Source organism: Hetaerina americana, unplaced genomic scaffold, assembly GCF_022747635.1.
Source record: "Hetaerina americana unplaced genomic scaffold, ioHetAmer1.1.p SCAF_291, whole genome shotgun sequence".
Lineage (NCBI taxonomy): Eukaryota > Metazoa > Arthropoda > Insecta > Odonata > Calopterygidae > Hetaerina > Hetaerina americana.
The window spans coordinates 28,163-42,342 of record NW_027286865.1 but is presented as its reverse complement, the minus strand read 5'-3'; positions in this window follow the sequence as shown (position 1 = coordinate 42,342).

The following is a 14,180-nucleotide window of genomic DNA, read 5'->3' as shown; positions in this document are numbered from 1 at the left end:
AGGGAGATTTTTTAACCAAAGTTTACCAGTTTCGTAACTTAATGTTGAATTTTTTCTTAGTTGCCTTGACCCCCGAACTGTTCATATGGTTGAATGATACTTTTTTAATCACTCCCCCCATGCTGCCACCCCTGCCATTGTTGTACTTTTCTAAATTTGTACTTCCTATCTAGAAATAATATTGATGGACCTCAGCTGTTACCCCAGTCTAGAATATACTCCACTTTGGAAGGAACTGATTTTTGATGTCTGCAACATCTCCTATTCATCATCAGTATAACTTTTGCGTCACCATTTGTGTGCTCTCAACTGAAAGAAGCCACGCTCTGATGTGTGCTCGACCTCATGAGGTCTGCTGAGGTAGAAGAGGGGATAGAAAAGTGAGCCAGATTCACACAGCAAGTAGTGACGTAAGCTATTTTAAATCTTTATATATTTTATCCCTTCTGTGAAAATTTGGAGATACTTCAAGATCTTTGCAGTGCTTCTACAAGTAGTAGTGTTATATGTAGTTAGTGGCATATCTGAAGCCAAAGATGACTATTTGTTCTGCAATAAATTGAAAACATTTCATTTTACTATTCAAATTTTGATTGAGATTTCTTTTTTAAATTAATCTTTCAATCAAAGAAAAAACTTTTCCAAATCCGTCTCATGTTTCTCTTTAACTTGTTGGATGCAACTAATGTGCTCTCTGAAATGAAGTTTTACAGATGTGGTCCTGTCTTTGTCCTTTAATCTATTTTAAAAAGTACAATGAACCTTATGTTGATTGAGGGATTGTGTTTAGGGTGTTTTCTCTCCAATGAGTTCAAGGATGGTTGGGACACCTATTCTAAGGATTAAAGGAGCTGGTTAGGGTGAATTATTTTTAGAAAAAGGTTAAAATAATCAGAGTATAAATTAAATTCAATGGCCTTCATGGACCCATAGTGATGATGTGAAGATTGTTTGTTTTTCCTTAGTTTTGGCCATTTGAATTTTCACTTGCATCAGTCGGTGGGCAACCTCTTTTGATACTCTTAGCTTATTTGTATGATTTCTGTGGCTTCTATGATGAGTTCAAGTTAGAATCCACTCTCAATGGCCATTTATTTTGCCTCTCCAAATTACATGTTGAGCAAAGACCACTCTGCAGATATAATGCTATCACCAACAAAGAGATAGTGTTTTTTCAATGTGTCTATTGTGTTATTACAAGTGACAGTTAAGTTCTCTATGAATGGACAATATGAGACTTGCCACATTAACCTTCCATCTTGCAAATGCCTGTTGGGATGTTTTTAATTATAAAGTTCTTTGGATTGATTGCAAAACTGCTTTCAAACCAAATAGACCAAAGCATTGGAAAACCTAGGACAACTAATTCTTCGTTTACCAGTCATTGCCTAACCCTCTTTTACTGTAATTAACACCTTAAACCCCTCTGCTCCCAAGTATCAGCCCCAGCCCCCTCTCTCCACATCTTTCTTTCAAATATTTGCTTTTTCCTCTGTACTTGACCACTTTTCATTACCTTGTTTTGCTCTGTTATATTGTCCAAGAAAGTCAGTTCACCTTCTGCAGAATCTTACTGAAAGATAATATATAATGAAAAAGATGTTTTGTCTTCCAGGAGATGTTTTCTGGAACTCGCATGTCAGCATTGAAAGGAATGATTATTTATAGCTTGATTCTTTTGAGCTTTCACTGTTATTAAAAAACTCCACTCTTACTGACATTTATGCAGACTTGCCTGGAGTGAAAATTATTGCTTTATTTGAGTTGAGAGAATAATTCAATCTTGCTTACCAAAAGGGATCATTGAGTTACAAATCAGTTATGCCTATAGGCCTTAATACTCACGTTCCCATGGACCCATGAATTGAGACCCCAAATGGGGCTTTGAAGGGTTTTAATTAGGGATTGACATTAATTGGATTCCAATCAGCATCATGGTTTGAATAATATAATGATTTAAAATATTCGAGAAAACCATTAAGAGGATCCTAATTTTTCTGTCACTTCTTAGAGGGAAATGTTCCGTTACACCCAACAATACTCGCCTTGGATATATCCTGCAAGAGCGTTCTTAAATGTTTTAGCTCTAAAGTTTTATTTCATTTGAATAGCTTAGGGACTGAGGGGCATGGCCCAAGTTATTTTGGAATGAGACTGAATGGAGAAGGCAGAAGGGAAGGTGGAAGACTTGTCACGGGACTTTGGAGGGACCAAATGGGATGCAGTTAAAAGGGTGCCTTCTCTAAGCCCTTCATCACCACAATTCATCGAGAGAACATGATGAAAGTGGATTGGTTGTGTTCCACATTGCATCAAATGGATTACTGCAAGGATTATGATCATGATATATTTTCATAATGATTCTTTGGCAGAGAAAAGTTTTGACTGTAGATTTCTAATATCCTTGTTGGGAATAGTGAAGATAATTTCTTTGGACAACCTTGCTCCCCTGAATACTTGCAAATTTCCACTAGATAGGCCATTAAATGAAAACTTCCACGAAAAAAATAAAAGGTTGACCTTCATGGGCATGAGGATACTTGTAGTAATTAAAAAAAATTATTTGCGATCCGAGTTAAACTTCAACTAAGTTTGATTTTGTATTTGTAATTCATTGCCGTTGTAGCTTTCTAATTGTGATATCATGGTTGACTTGTCCTACAGTTGCTTCTGACTCCTGGTTGTTGCAGTATAATAGTGGCAATAGTAGCGGATGCATGTGCGCAGTGTTCGTGGCAATGGTAGTGAAATTTTTAAGGAAGTGGGTCTCACTAGTGGGCGTCATCATTTGATTAAACATATCCAAATATATGATAGTTTATAACTTGATACCCACTTTTGAAAGTGCTCAATTAAATTTTTTTTCATACTTGTTGAGAACATGCATTTCATGAAAGTTCATAAGTTATAATGAAAATTACTTCCCTGGTATGAACTCGTAAATATTCAATAAATACAAAACACTACTTACCCAAGAATTATGTGAAAGTGAAAATTGTAAGTTAAAATTCAGGGGCCAACTAGAACATGAGATTAACAAAGATTCAGGCATATATGGTGAGACCCTCACTTTTCGGTGACAACAGCTTCAGCCAAGGGATATCACAGATTGTTTCATGTGAACCTTGGGTTACTTCCTCATGTGATACCTTCAGAAGGATATAAATGATGTCTAGGAAGAATTTTGATTGAAATAGTTTTTAAATATGCACATATGTTCTGCCTAATTCTATTTTTAATCATCATAATAGGATCTTTCTTACAGAAACTGAGTTAATGTCAGCTTATAAACTAATTGCTTCCAACATTTGTGATGTATGTCAAATGAACAACAAATGGAAGAAATCAAATGAACATATCGGTAGACCTGGTAGTCCAGGAGTAGTGCTGGACTGCTGACTGGAGGGCCCAGGTTCGATACGAATTCATGTCTCTAAGGCACCTTCAACTCCACCAAAGCTGTTTTTTTTTTGGTACCAGATCTTCCTGGGAAACAATAAACAGCCCAGGGAAAGGCACTGACCCCCTTACCCTGATGTGTAAATTTAGCAGCCCATCGTGCTTAGTATTGAGTAAAATCTTCCAACACTAACCAAAGAGACCTTTGGGATGATTACTGCGATTTTTGTGGTATAATTACAGTGGTGCTTAGCATCCAAGTATTTAGTGGTTTGTCATGATGTACCTTGATTATTCTTTTGTTTTTGTAATTAATAGATTTATCCCCATTTGATGTAATCCAATCTTTAACATGAAGCATGTAAATAAAGATTTTTCCAATCTACTTGTGGAGTAGTGAAATGTTTGAAATTGTCCTTTAAGACCCATGAAACCCAAAGCCTTAATCATGAACTCACATTCAGATGACTTACTTTCATTTGATCTTTATTTCAAATGTTTCTTCCAATATAAAGATGCCAGGTATAGAGGTTAATATTCTCCCATCCTTCCAAAGGCTTTATCTCTCACATTTTTTCCACTTTAGTTTCTCAAGGTCCAAATTCTCAATCTTCAAACTGGATAATTAAATCTGAATGGAGAATTGCAATGAAATATGAAGAGCATTGATTACACTTTGAAGTAAGTTAGCATTATTCACTCCTACCTTGAGTCACATTTTTTTGTTTTGTCAAAAAAGTCCTCAAAAAAATTCCCATTAAATTAAGATCAAAATCCTTGATTGGTATATGATATTATCTAGTTCTGATTGGCAGGTAACTCTGGTTCAAATAATTAAAGTTCATAAGGTTTTGATCATCATATACCAAATTCATAAACCTTGTTCTGATGTCAGATTCCATACACCTCAAACCTTCTACTTGATTTATTATAATCTTTATTTTAATTCCTTGGTATCTCATTTTCATTTGATGGCTGCATAATCCCGTTCTTTAACTTGGGTCTAATAATAATTATTTTTATATTAATCTACCGGTAAAGGTGGGTTTGATGAAAACAGCTACCAAACGGTACAGAGATAACTTCCTTGCCTCACCTAACTAAACACTACAATAGACCCCTCTTCAATTTATGCTTACCTCCCCATTCCATTCTGTCTAATATGCCTCTACTATTGCTACCCCTCCTCTCCTAAAATTCTCCCCTTCATTACAACTTTCAGCTCCCCATTGCTAATCAAAGAGGTCTGCATCCATCTTTCCTGCCCGATTATTCCCAGCAATCCGCTCTCCTATGATTAACAGTACTTCCTATTTGGTGGGCTAATAATATGCAGATGGGAAATTCATTACAATCTAAATTCCTTATGCCTGTGCAACTAAGCAAAAGAATTTTCATTAGATTTTTAATATGAATCCCACTGATAGGTTAACATACATAATGTCAGAATATGACGAACCCAGTGACATATGGATAGTCGTTACCAAAGATAATTTTCTGGTGTAAATGAAAGCACAAGTAAGAGGTTTTTCCACGTAATGATGCAAGACTTTTCATGTAGACAAAATATATGTGAACTTTTTTCAATGTACTTAATTTGAAATTGGGTGAAAGCCAAAGAAAATTGATTGGAGATGCAATAATATTAATCCTGAAATATCAGGGACATGGGTTTTATCAAACACAAGAAGTTTACAGAAACAGTTAAGTTTGCTGCATTGTTTTAGAAGAAATAGAATTATTTAGTTGACACTTGTGAATTCTATAATTTTGAAATTAATAAAGGTTTTGAATATATTCTTGCATTAATGATTCTCATGTATAATTAAAATGTTAACTACTGTCATGGTAGTTAACATTTTAATGAGTAAATTCTAAACAGTAATAAAGAACATGCGAAATTAGCAACCAGTACAGTGGATAGAATTGCATAGATCGACTGCACCATTGAATCCTTGCTTGGATTAATTTTTTTAAGGAATTTTCTAAAAATGCTATTATTACCTAACATTAAAGTTTTTCAGATCAAACATGACTCTTCTATACTTAACTACTGGCCGATTTCATTGAAAAAAAATTACATAAATTACTGAATATGAACCAGTAGATATTGCGACCAATCAGGATTGCCACCCCATTTTTAATTTGAGCATTATCTAATATTAATCTCACTAATTTTTAAATATTACCTCGTTCATATTTAAAAAAAACTTGAAGTTTCAGGACATTCTATAAGAAATTGCTCGAAGTAATGAGAAGGGTGCGTCATATTTTATATTAACCATGCCCCAAATTCGAACGAACCACACTAGGCCAAACACAAATACACGATGCATTATGTATTGTCACGTAAAAAATGAATTTCGAAATTACACGTTGGTGTAGAGTGGGAGAAGGATGTATTACGATGTACAGGTATTCGAAGTTGTTTCAACTAGTGAAGGCATGCGCCATCTGTTGGCTGGATCTTCAACCAACCCGTTCATTAATTTTTTGTTCACTAATTTTCAGTCAATTGTCACCAGAGATTTTGACGGTACGTTCAGGACGCCGCAGGAGATAAGGAAAACAATTAAATATTGAACATTTTTGTGAAAAGGGCTGCCATTTTTTCCGGCGCCCCGCCGCCCGGCTGGAAAAAATGGCAGCCCTTTTCACAAAAATGTTCAATATTTAATTGTTTTCCTTATCTCCTGCGGCGTCCTGAACGTACCGTCAAAATCTCTGGGGACAATTTTGTGCATATTAGCGAATCGAAAATATTTTGCAAAAAAAAAAATTTCGCCTGCAAAAGTGAATCGTGGTAATATATGTTATTCCCTCGACCCCACAATCCTCCTCTTATCCCCCAGACGACTGAGTTTCTTATTCACAGAGTGTTCGGAACTATACTATGTTCTGCAAAACTACGGACTTTCCCTTTTTTTCTCAAAATCAACTCGAACTCAGCAAGGCTCTCCCACCGGTCGAATCCGAGGCATCCGCCTGCCTCGACGCCTCGCTCGCTTGGCGAGGGGCTCTGGACTTAGAATATTTTTCGCTGGGTGGACTCGGGACTAGAACATATTTTCTCGGGGAAGCATAGCACCTCACCGTAGGTCTCACGGTACTCCGAGACGGCTCGTGAGCGGTTGACCGCCGATGTAGCTTCTCTTTTTTGAAGCGTGAGTCGGTTCTTCGAGGACATTCGATACCATGCTTTTTCGCATGTGATGGACCAATTAACTCTACTTATTGGACTTAGTTCAGTTCGGTGCATGACGTAATTTTTGACCCGGTGCGAGCAAATGTAGCTCATATGTTTTTTGTAACCACGTATTACGGCTTAAAAACCAAAGCACAATTGTTCAGAGTGCACACAATATTGCTATGCAGGATAGGATACAATTACTTCAGAATAATTTGACAACATTTTAGGCTTCCAAAGTACGTATTAAGGCATGTTTTCATATTTTACATATGCTACACATAAGCATATTTTTTACATATAGTAAAGCTACTAATAAGCTATTTCTTGCAGATAATTAATTGAAAAGCCCCTTTTGCGGTTATTTGACTTTAAACAATCAATGCGATAACTATTTGTTTCGAATAGATATTTGCAGGAAATACCAACATTCCATTCAATTTAAATTATCTAATAATAATTCTGCTTTAATTCATTACGAATTGAAAAAAAAACGCATCGCCAAGGCTGAGTATGGCAGAGTGCATAAATAAATTCAGACTCATTGTTTTAGGAGATTATAAGAATATATTCATTTACAGTTATTTGTACTTTAGGTAACATTTCCAATCAACATTTTTATAAAGTTTTAACCTCGGAAAAAGGATCTGTATTTTTTTAGATTAATTCCTGTATTTCTCTTTTTAACTCTTAACCAGCATATTAAGGTGAAATTAGTCATTCAAAAGTTACACAAAGAGAAAGATTTAAAAATTAGACAACATTCATTATCGATTCTATCATCTTTATTACTCATAAATACATTTGTTGAGATACATGCGTATTAGAAATACAGGGTTCGTCCGGAAAATAAGTGTACTGACTCCTGGGCTGGGCTCCAGGCGCGCCCAGCACCGCTCTGACGGGCTGCGATTGGAGGGGGGTATGTTGGCAAGCGACGCTGAAAAAGGCAGTCGGCTCTGAGCTGTGGTGTAGTGAGGAGCTCTGTTAACGCGAACCTCCACGCTTCGACCCACGTCACGGAACGCGATGCCGAAGTTTTTGGAGCATTTTTGGAAATCGTCTACCGAAACTGTCGGTATGATTAACCAGGCTTACGGGGAGTCAGCCATGTCCAGAAACATGATCTTTCGGTGGCACAAGATGTTCATGGAGGGCAGAAAAGAGGTCGACGACGAGTCGTCGAGAGGTTCCCGATGATGCCTTCGCGGGAGCGTTCCAGGAATGGGAACGCCGCTGGAACAAGTGTATCGACTCACAAGGGTCCTATTTTGAGGAATATTAGCTTAAGATATGTAAAAGTGTAATAAATTTTTTTTCCTGAGCTCAGTACACTTATTTTCCGGACGAACCCTGTAGCATCAGTATTCCAAGTATACTTTTTTAACCAAAACATTTTACTGAAATACCCTCATAGCCACTATCAACAAAGTTAGTGGTGGAGGAGTTTCAGTTTATTCAGAGGCCTCATTTCAGGCTGACACCCACATAAACTGCACTTCTTTAGATGCTGACGGCACGGTCCAATTTGGCACCAGCAGGTAAATATACACCTTCGTTCCTTATTTCCTTTAGTGAGGAAGCTTGCTGATCAACCTTGACTCCCATGCATGCTCCTCTTCTCACCTAGCATAAGCATCCAATGGAAGACCTGAGGGAAAACAATTTAAATGATTACGAATTTTAAGTGAATGTGGTTTTTTTCAACTACTTTTAGAATGTTTTAAGCTAAAATATCAATACTAGTGTGATCAAAAGGGCTAAAGAAATATTTACTGGTTTAAGATTGAAAGATTTAAAAGCTAAAAAATTTCAAACTTCACTTTACATCTATACATATAAGCACATTGAAATATCAGAGCTACTAAGCTTTAATTCAAATGGAAATGAACTTCATACAAATGGTATTTTAGTGACACAGATGCAATTCATCCATGACAATTTATTGAAATTATTTGAGTAACAACTGCTGCTACTTCACCCTATTTCAACATTTTCATTTGTCTAAAACCAATGGGTAGAACACCTTAAAATGAATATATCATTGATAAACAATGGTTAAGTATAGTTTGAGGAAATGAATAACTTCAGATCAGCGCTCATGAATACCATGTAAAAATTTTAATCTAAAATGCATTAATACAGGTGTATGTTTGTGCAAGTTCATCAAATGAATTTTTTTAAAGCATTCATATTTGAAAATATATTTTAATATTGTCATATGAAAGTGGAAATTATAAGATTAAGTTAAAATAAAAATGGAATCTCTTTCCTTTCAAGAAAAGGGAGATGAGGTACAATAGAGCATTAAACAAATTACATTTTACTGAATTAAATATGTTTATTTAATGGAAAATTACCTCTGTCAATAATTAAGCTCTTAACATTATTTTACAGACTTATTGATAGAATCTTAATTTTTTCTAAAGGAGATCCGACCACTGCTTAACTTCATCTTCTGACCTGCTCACCTGCCCATGTGAGCTATACTATATATCCCAAAAATGTGACCAAATATTCACCAAGGAATAAACTAGTTTTAATACCTTTTAAGAGACTTATACAGAAACCAAACTGTGTGCATCAAAGTGTGCAGTCCAGAACACATTATTAACATCAATAATCCATGCGCCAGTTTATCAAACATGTAGACCTAAAACCTTGGTATTGAATGTATAAATAATCATTTCTTGTTGAGACTGACACCAAAATCCTCTTGCAATATTGCTCGATGAATGCAAGGACCTGTGTGTTTTTGCAAAACTAGTACATAAGTATGCTGAGACTGATAGTTTCACCTAAAAGGTAAGTGTTAAAAATTTACTTTGCTGAGTAACTTTTAGTGATTAAATATATTTTTCTACCAACATTTGGTCAAAATGCATTTTATAAGAGGGAACTAGGCAAAAATTGACATATTGATAATTAATGCATCTCATAAAAGGTGGTTCTCATTGAAATATTTTTCCATGCAAAGAAAATATGAAAGAATGATAAGAGCAACTTAAACAAGACACTTTCACATTATTTAGAGTAACTTAAATTTTCATTTGCTTTCATAATGATTTATTTATCTCCTAGGGAAATTGATCAAGTTCTTGAGATAAAATGCTTTACTGTGGGTAAAAATACTTTTGTTCAACTAAGGTGAGGAATTAAAGCTATTTCTGATTTTACTGAAATTACATTAATTTGGTTTCACTTAACTCGTTTAAAAATATATTACTCACAATCTAAGTAGGGGGTCTGGTAGTCCAATGGGTAGCGTGTAGGTTTACTGCCCTGGGGACCTGGATTTAATTCCAAGTGATGCCTCTTGAGACCCTCTGCCCTTCATCCATGCTGTGGTATTTTTCAGGCATCAGATCTTCCTGGGAAACCACCATGTGGCACAAGAGAAGGAACTGGCTCCCATTGTTACCCTGTTGATTGGTGAATGTCACAAAATTTAGCTTATTACTAGGTGAGGTACATCAAAGCCAACCTACAAGTTTATTAATGTTGTTGGATAAAATGAAAGTAACCTCTTAGTCAGCATAAGTTTAGTATATACTATGGTTTAACCAAAATCCATGATACTTTAAGTCAAATTTGAAATTAAGGCGAGTAATTAGAGCTATTTCTAATTTGACTTGTCTTGGAGGCACCTGCGCTCGGCAAGTAGGGGAGCGGTTAACTGCAGGACTCCAGTTCCCTCCAGTGCAAAGCAATACGCAAAATGCGCACTTCAGAATTGAAATGGGCTAACAATTCCCTGCCCCCCTTTTCCAAAGTCCCAATTCGATTTCACTCTCTCGCGCAAAGACTCCCACTCAATAAACCCCTCTCCCGCCTAATGTTGTTGGATAACCTAAATGAAAATAACATCTCAGTCAGCATATGCACTATGGCGACACCAAAACGCATGATACTTAAAGTCAAATTTGAAAAAAATTGGTAAATCGAACTAACCAAACAATTAAACATGAGTATCCATAGTGATATCCATAGACAAATATTGATTTTTATAAATATGAAAGTGCAGGTCACCTCACAAACGCTCAAGGCATGTGGGATTAAAAAAAGTTTGATAAATTACCTCATAACCGGTTGCAAAGGTGTTGTCCCATATTAGGGTATAATGCCAAAATTAAAGAACTGAGATGAAGCAGTTCATTTCCTGGGGCTGCCTGTGGTTTGCATGTTGAGCACCCTAAATATAATAGAATTACGGTGAGGCTGGGAACCATCAAAAGTCCCAAGGAATCAGGCCAGGCCCTTCAGAATTAAACTGGAATATCTGATCCCTTTCATCACCTCACCTCCCAGAAGAAATATTTGCATACTAAATTTCCAAAATAAGATTGTGTTAAATTAGGGTCAGAGGCAATGATACCGTATCTGCGCACCATTTTTAACATTACGTTAAATAATCATCAAATCCCCGATGATTGGAGGAAGGCTTATGTAATACCAATTTTTAAGGGTGGGACCAATAGCAGTGTAGAGAACTATCGCCCGATTAGCCTAACGTCTGTAACCTGTAAACTAATGGAGAAGAAGGTCGCAAAATATCTACGTGACTTCTGGGAGGATAAGGACTGGCTATTTAAATACCAACATGGCTTTCGCAAAGGGTACTCATGCGAAACCCAACTACTTGGACTCTGCCAGGAAATATCAGACTGCTTAGACAAAGGTAAAGAAATAGATGCAGTTATACTCGACTTCTCAAAAGCCTTCGACAGGGTTCCCCATGACAGATTGTTAGATAAAATTGGAAAACTAAATATTGATAAAAGAGTACTACTATGGACGAAGGCCTTCCTACAAGATAGAACCCAGCAGGTTCGTGTTGGGCACAAAATCTCAGAAGAAACCCGCGTCACATCCGGAGTACCTCAGGGTAGCGTGCTTGGTCCTCCTCTGTTTCTTTGTTACGTGAATGACCTTGCGGAATGTGTCAATTCCAAAATACGATTGTTCGCTGATGACTGTATACTCTATAGGGAAATCAGCAGCAGCAGTGATCGCGACGTTCTGCAGGGTGACATAGATAACGTGGCTAATTGGATCAAAATCAACAAAATGGAGATAAACATTGCAAAAACTATCCACATCTCATTCTCCAAAAGGAAGGCAGGTGAGGGAAGGGTATATAAAATAATGGGAGAAACGATTGTAACAAAAGATAATTGTAAATATCTAGGGGTACACCTAAGTAAAGACTTAGGGTGGGGACTTCACACAGATTATGTGGTAGGCAAGGCCTTTAAATCGCTCCACTGGGTCATGCGGAGCCTCAAAGGAAGCACTAAATCAACTAAAGAATTGGCCTACAAAACAATTGTAAGGCCTATTGTCGAATATGCGACCACAGTATGGGATCCCTTTGAAATAGGGCATGTGAAAAAATTAGAAGCAGTGCAAAGGAAGGCTGCCAGGTACGTTTTAGGGCGACATAGGCAGACCGACAGTGTAAGTGACATGCTAGGCTCACTAGGATGGGGGTCACTAAAGAACAGACGGAAGCTGAATAGACTGTGTGCCATTTTTAAAATATTGAAAGCTGACGGAGGCTGGAAAGAACTGAACGAGAGTGTAAATAAGCCATGTTATCTCGGCAGGAATGATCACCCGCTTAAAATCAAATACATGCCCCAAAGGACAAACACCGCCAAGTTTTCGTTCCTAAATATGGGAATCAAAGAGTGGAACCAGCTGCCTGATGAACTCTTTAAGCCCTTACCCAAAAGCATTAAATCATTTAGGCGTGAATGCAAAAGGTATACATGATGGGATTGTTAAATGACACTATTTAATGGCGACTATTTAATGACACTGTGATATGTTTTAAGAATGACTACTGTTTGTTATATCATGTCATTGCCACCCGGCTTATCGCCTAACAGCAATGTATCCCAAATAAATAAATAAAACTGATAAATTTTCTATTCATATTAATGCAAAAAATCTACATAAACTCACTTGATTTGGCAGATACTACATATTTAAGAAGTGGTATTTCAAGATCTTTTGCCAACCACCAGGAATTATGGAATGACTTTATAATTAGGTGAATATGAAATATATTTCTGAATTAAAGGAGAATGCGATGTATTTCCCACAGAACTTTCATTTGCTACATCTAACTTCGACACACAGGCGTCATCTTAAGGTGCCCAAGTAGTATGACTTCGCATTGAAACTACTTGTCGCAAATTTAAAGTTCTGTGGAAAATACATAGTAATCATTTATTCTGGGCTCTATTACAGTGTCAACGTTTACACCATTTCTAATTGCTAAGACAAAATATAAATTATTCATCATCGTACTTATAATGGTAGGGAAGTGAGTCAAAATAATTGGTAAGTTGTCTCAGCAGTGCCAGAGCAACAAATTATAAGATCTTACCCATATTTTCTCCTCTCGGCGGCAGGTGGACGTTTTTTCAGGTCATTTACCTGCGATAGGCCAAAGATGAAATGGCGAGAAGAGCTTGACATGTTTCAGCCTAGGAGTGACCTCATCTGAACCATACCTGCAGAGAGAGCAATTTAAAATTAGTATTTTTTTTCAAGACTGACAAAATTAAGGAATTTGTGGCTAATTTCACCGAGCTCCAACGCGCCGGGAAAGTTTCTTTATTTTCCTTTTAAGGATTCGTGGGAAATACATTCCAGTCGCTCCCAATCCCGACGCTAGATTTGAGCGCACAGCCTCTGTGCTTGGATGGCGAGCAAGATTCTAATTAGGGTGCCACCGTCGCGTACGAAGGAATGAACTACTAAAGTCAGGCTGCATTTTTATCCACATAACACGCGGTCGAAACTGCAGTCCCTCCAGATTTCGAATCACAAGCCAAGCGAGGGGTAGACCAGAAGGTAATCAGATTATAAATTGTGGAGCGTCTACAATAAAGTAGAATTGGACGTCGCAAATCGAAATTTCAATGCGAGTACACACAAGAATTGCAGCAGCCGTGATTGCAACCTAAGTATTGCCGAGGATCGACAATATTTGTAATTTTAGGAGAGGTGACCGAAAGCCGAGGTCATTAGCGCTATTAGGGGTGGATGAGAAAGGGTAAGATAGGAGGGAAACCTGACGTCGGCAGTGGTCCACTCCTAACGAAATGCGCCAAGAGGGCCGCAGCTTAACGTCCAAAACGACGGACGGTGTACTCACTCAAATGCTCTCCACAAAGCACCTTCATCGTAGGGATCGAGACACCACTGAAAAACACCTGCCGCCTCTGGTATTCAAACTAGGACCCTCTGGGTGGGAAACCAGTACGTCACCCACCGCACCACTCCGATCCCCAGGGATGACATTAACGGGACCATCATTAATACATACACATGACAATAACCAACAACATCTGAGCCAAGCTGAAGATCGCGTCCCTCAACCCTTTGCTCAGCGCATGTATATGCGAATGCCAGCATAAGAAAGAAAATTTCAAAATAATTTTAGTAGGCTGACTACATACGTACAAACATGCAACCGTCAATTTTGGAAAGTGGCCCTAAGATCTAGATAATCGAAACCTGACAATTAGAAACTTGATATGCTGAACACGTTTATGATGACGCGTAATCTACCACTGTGCGT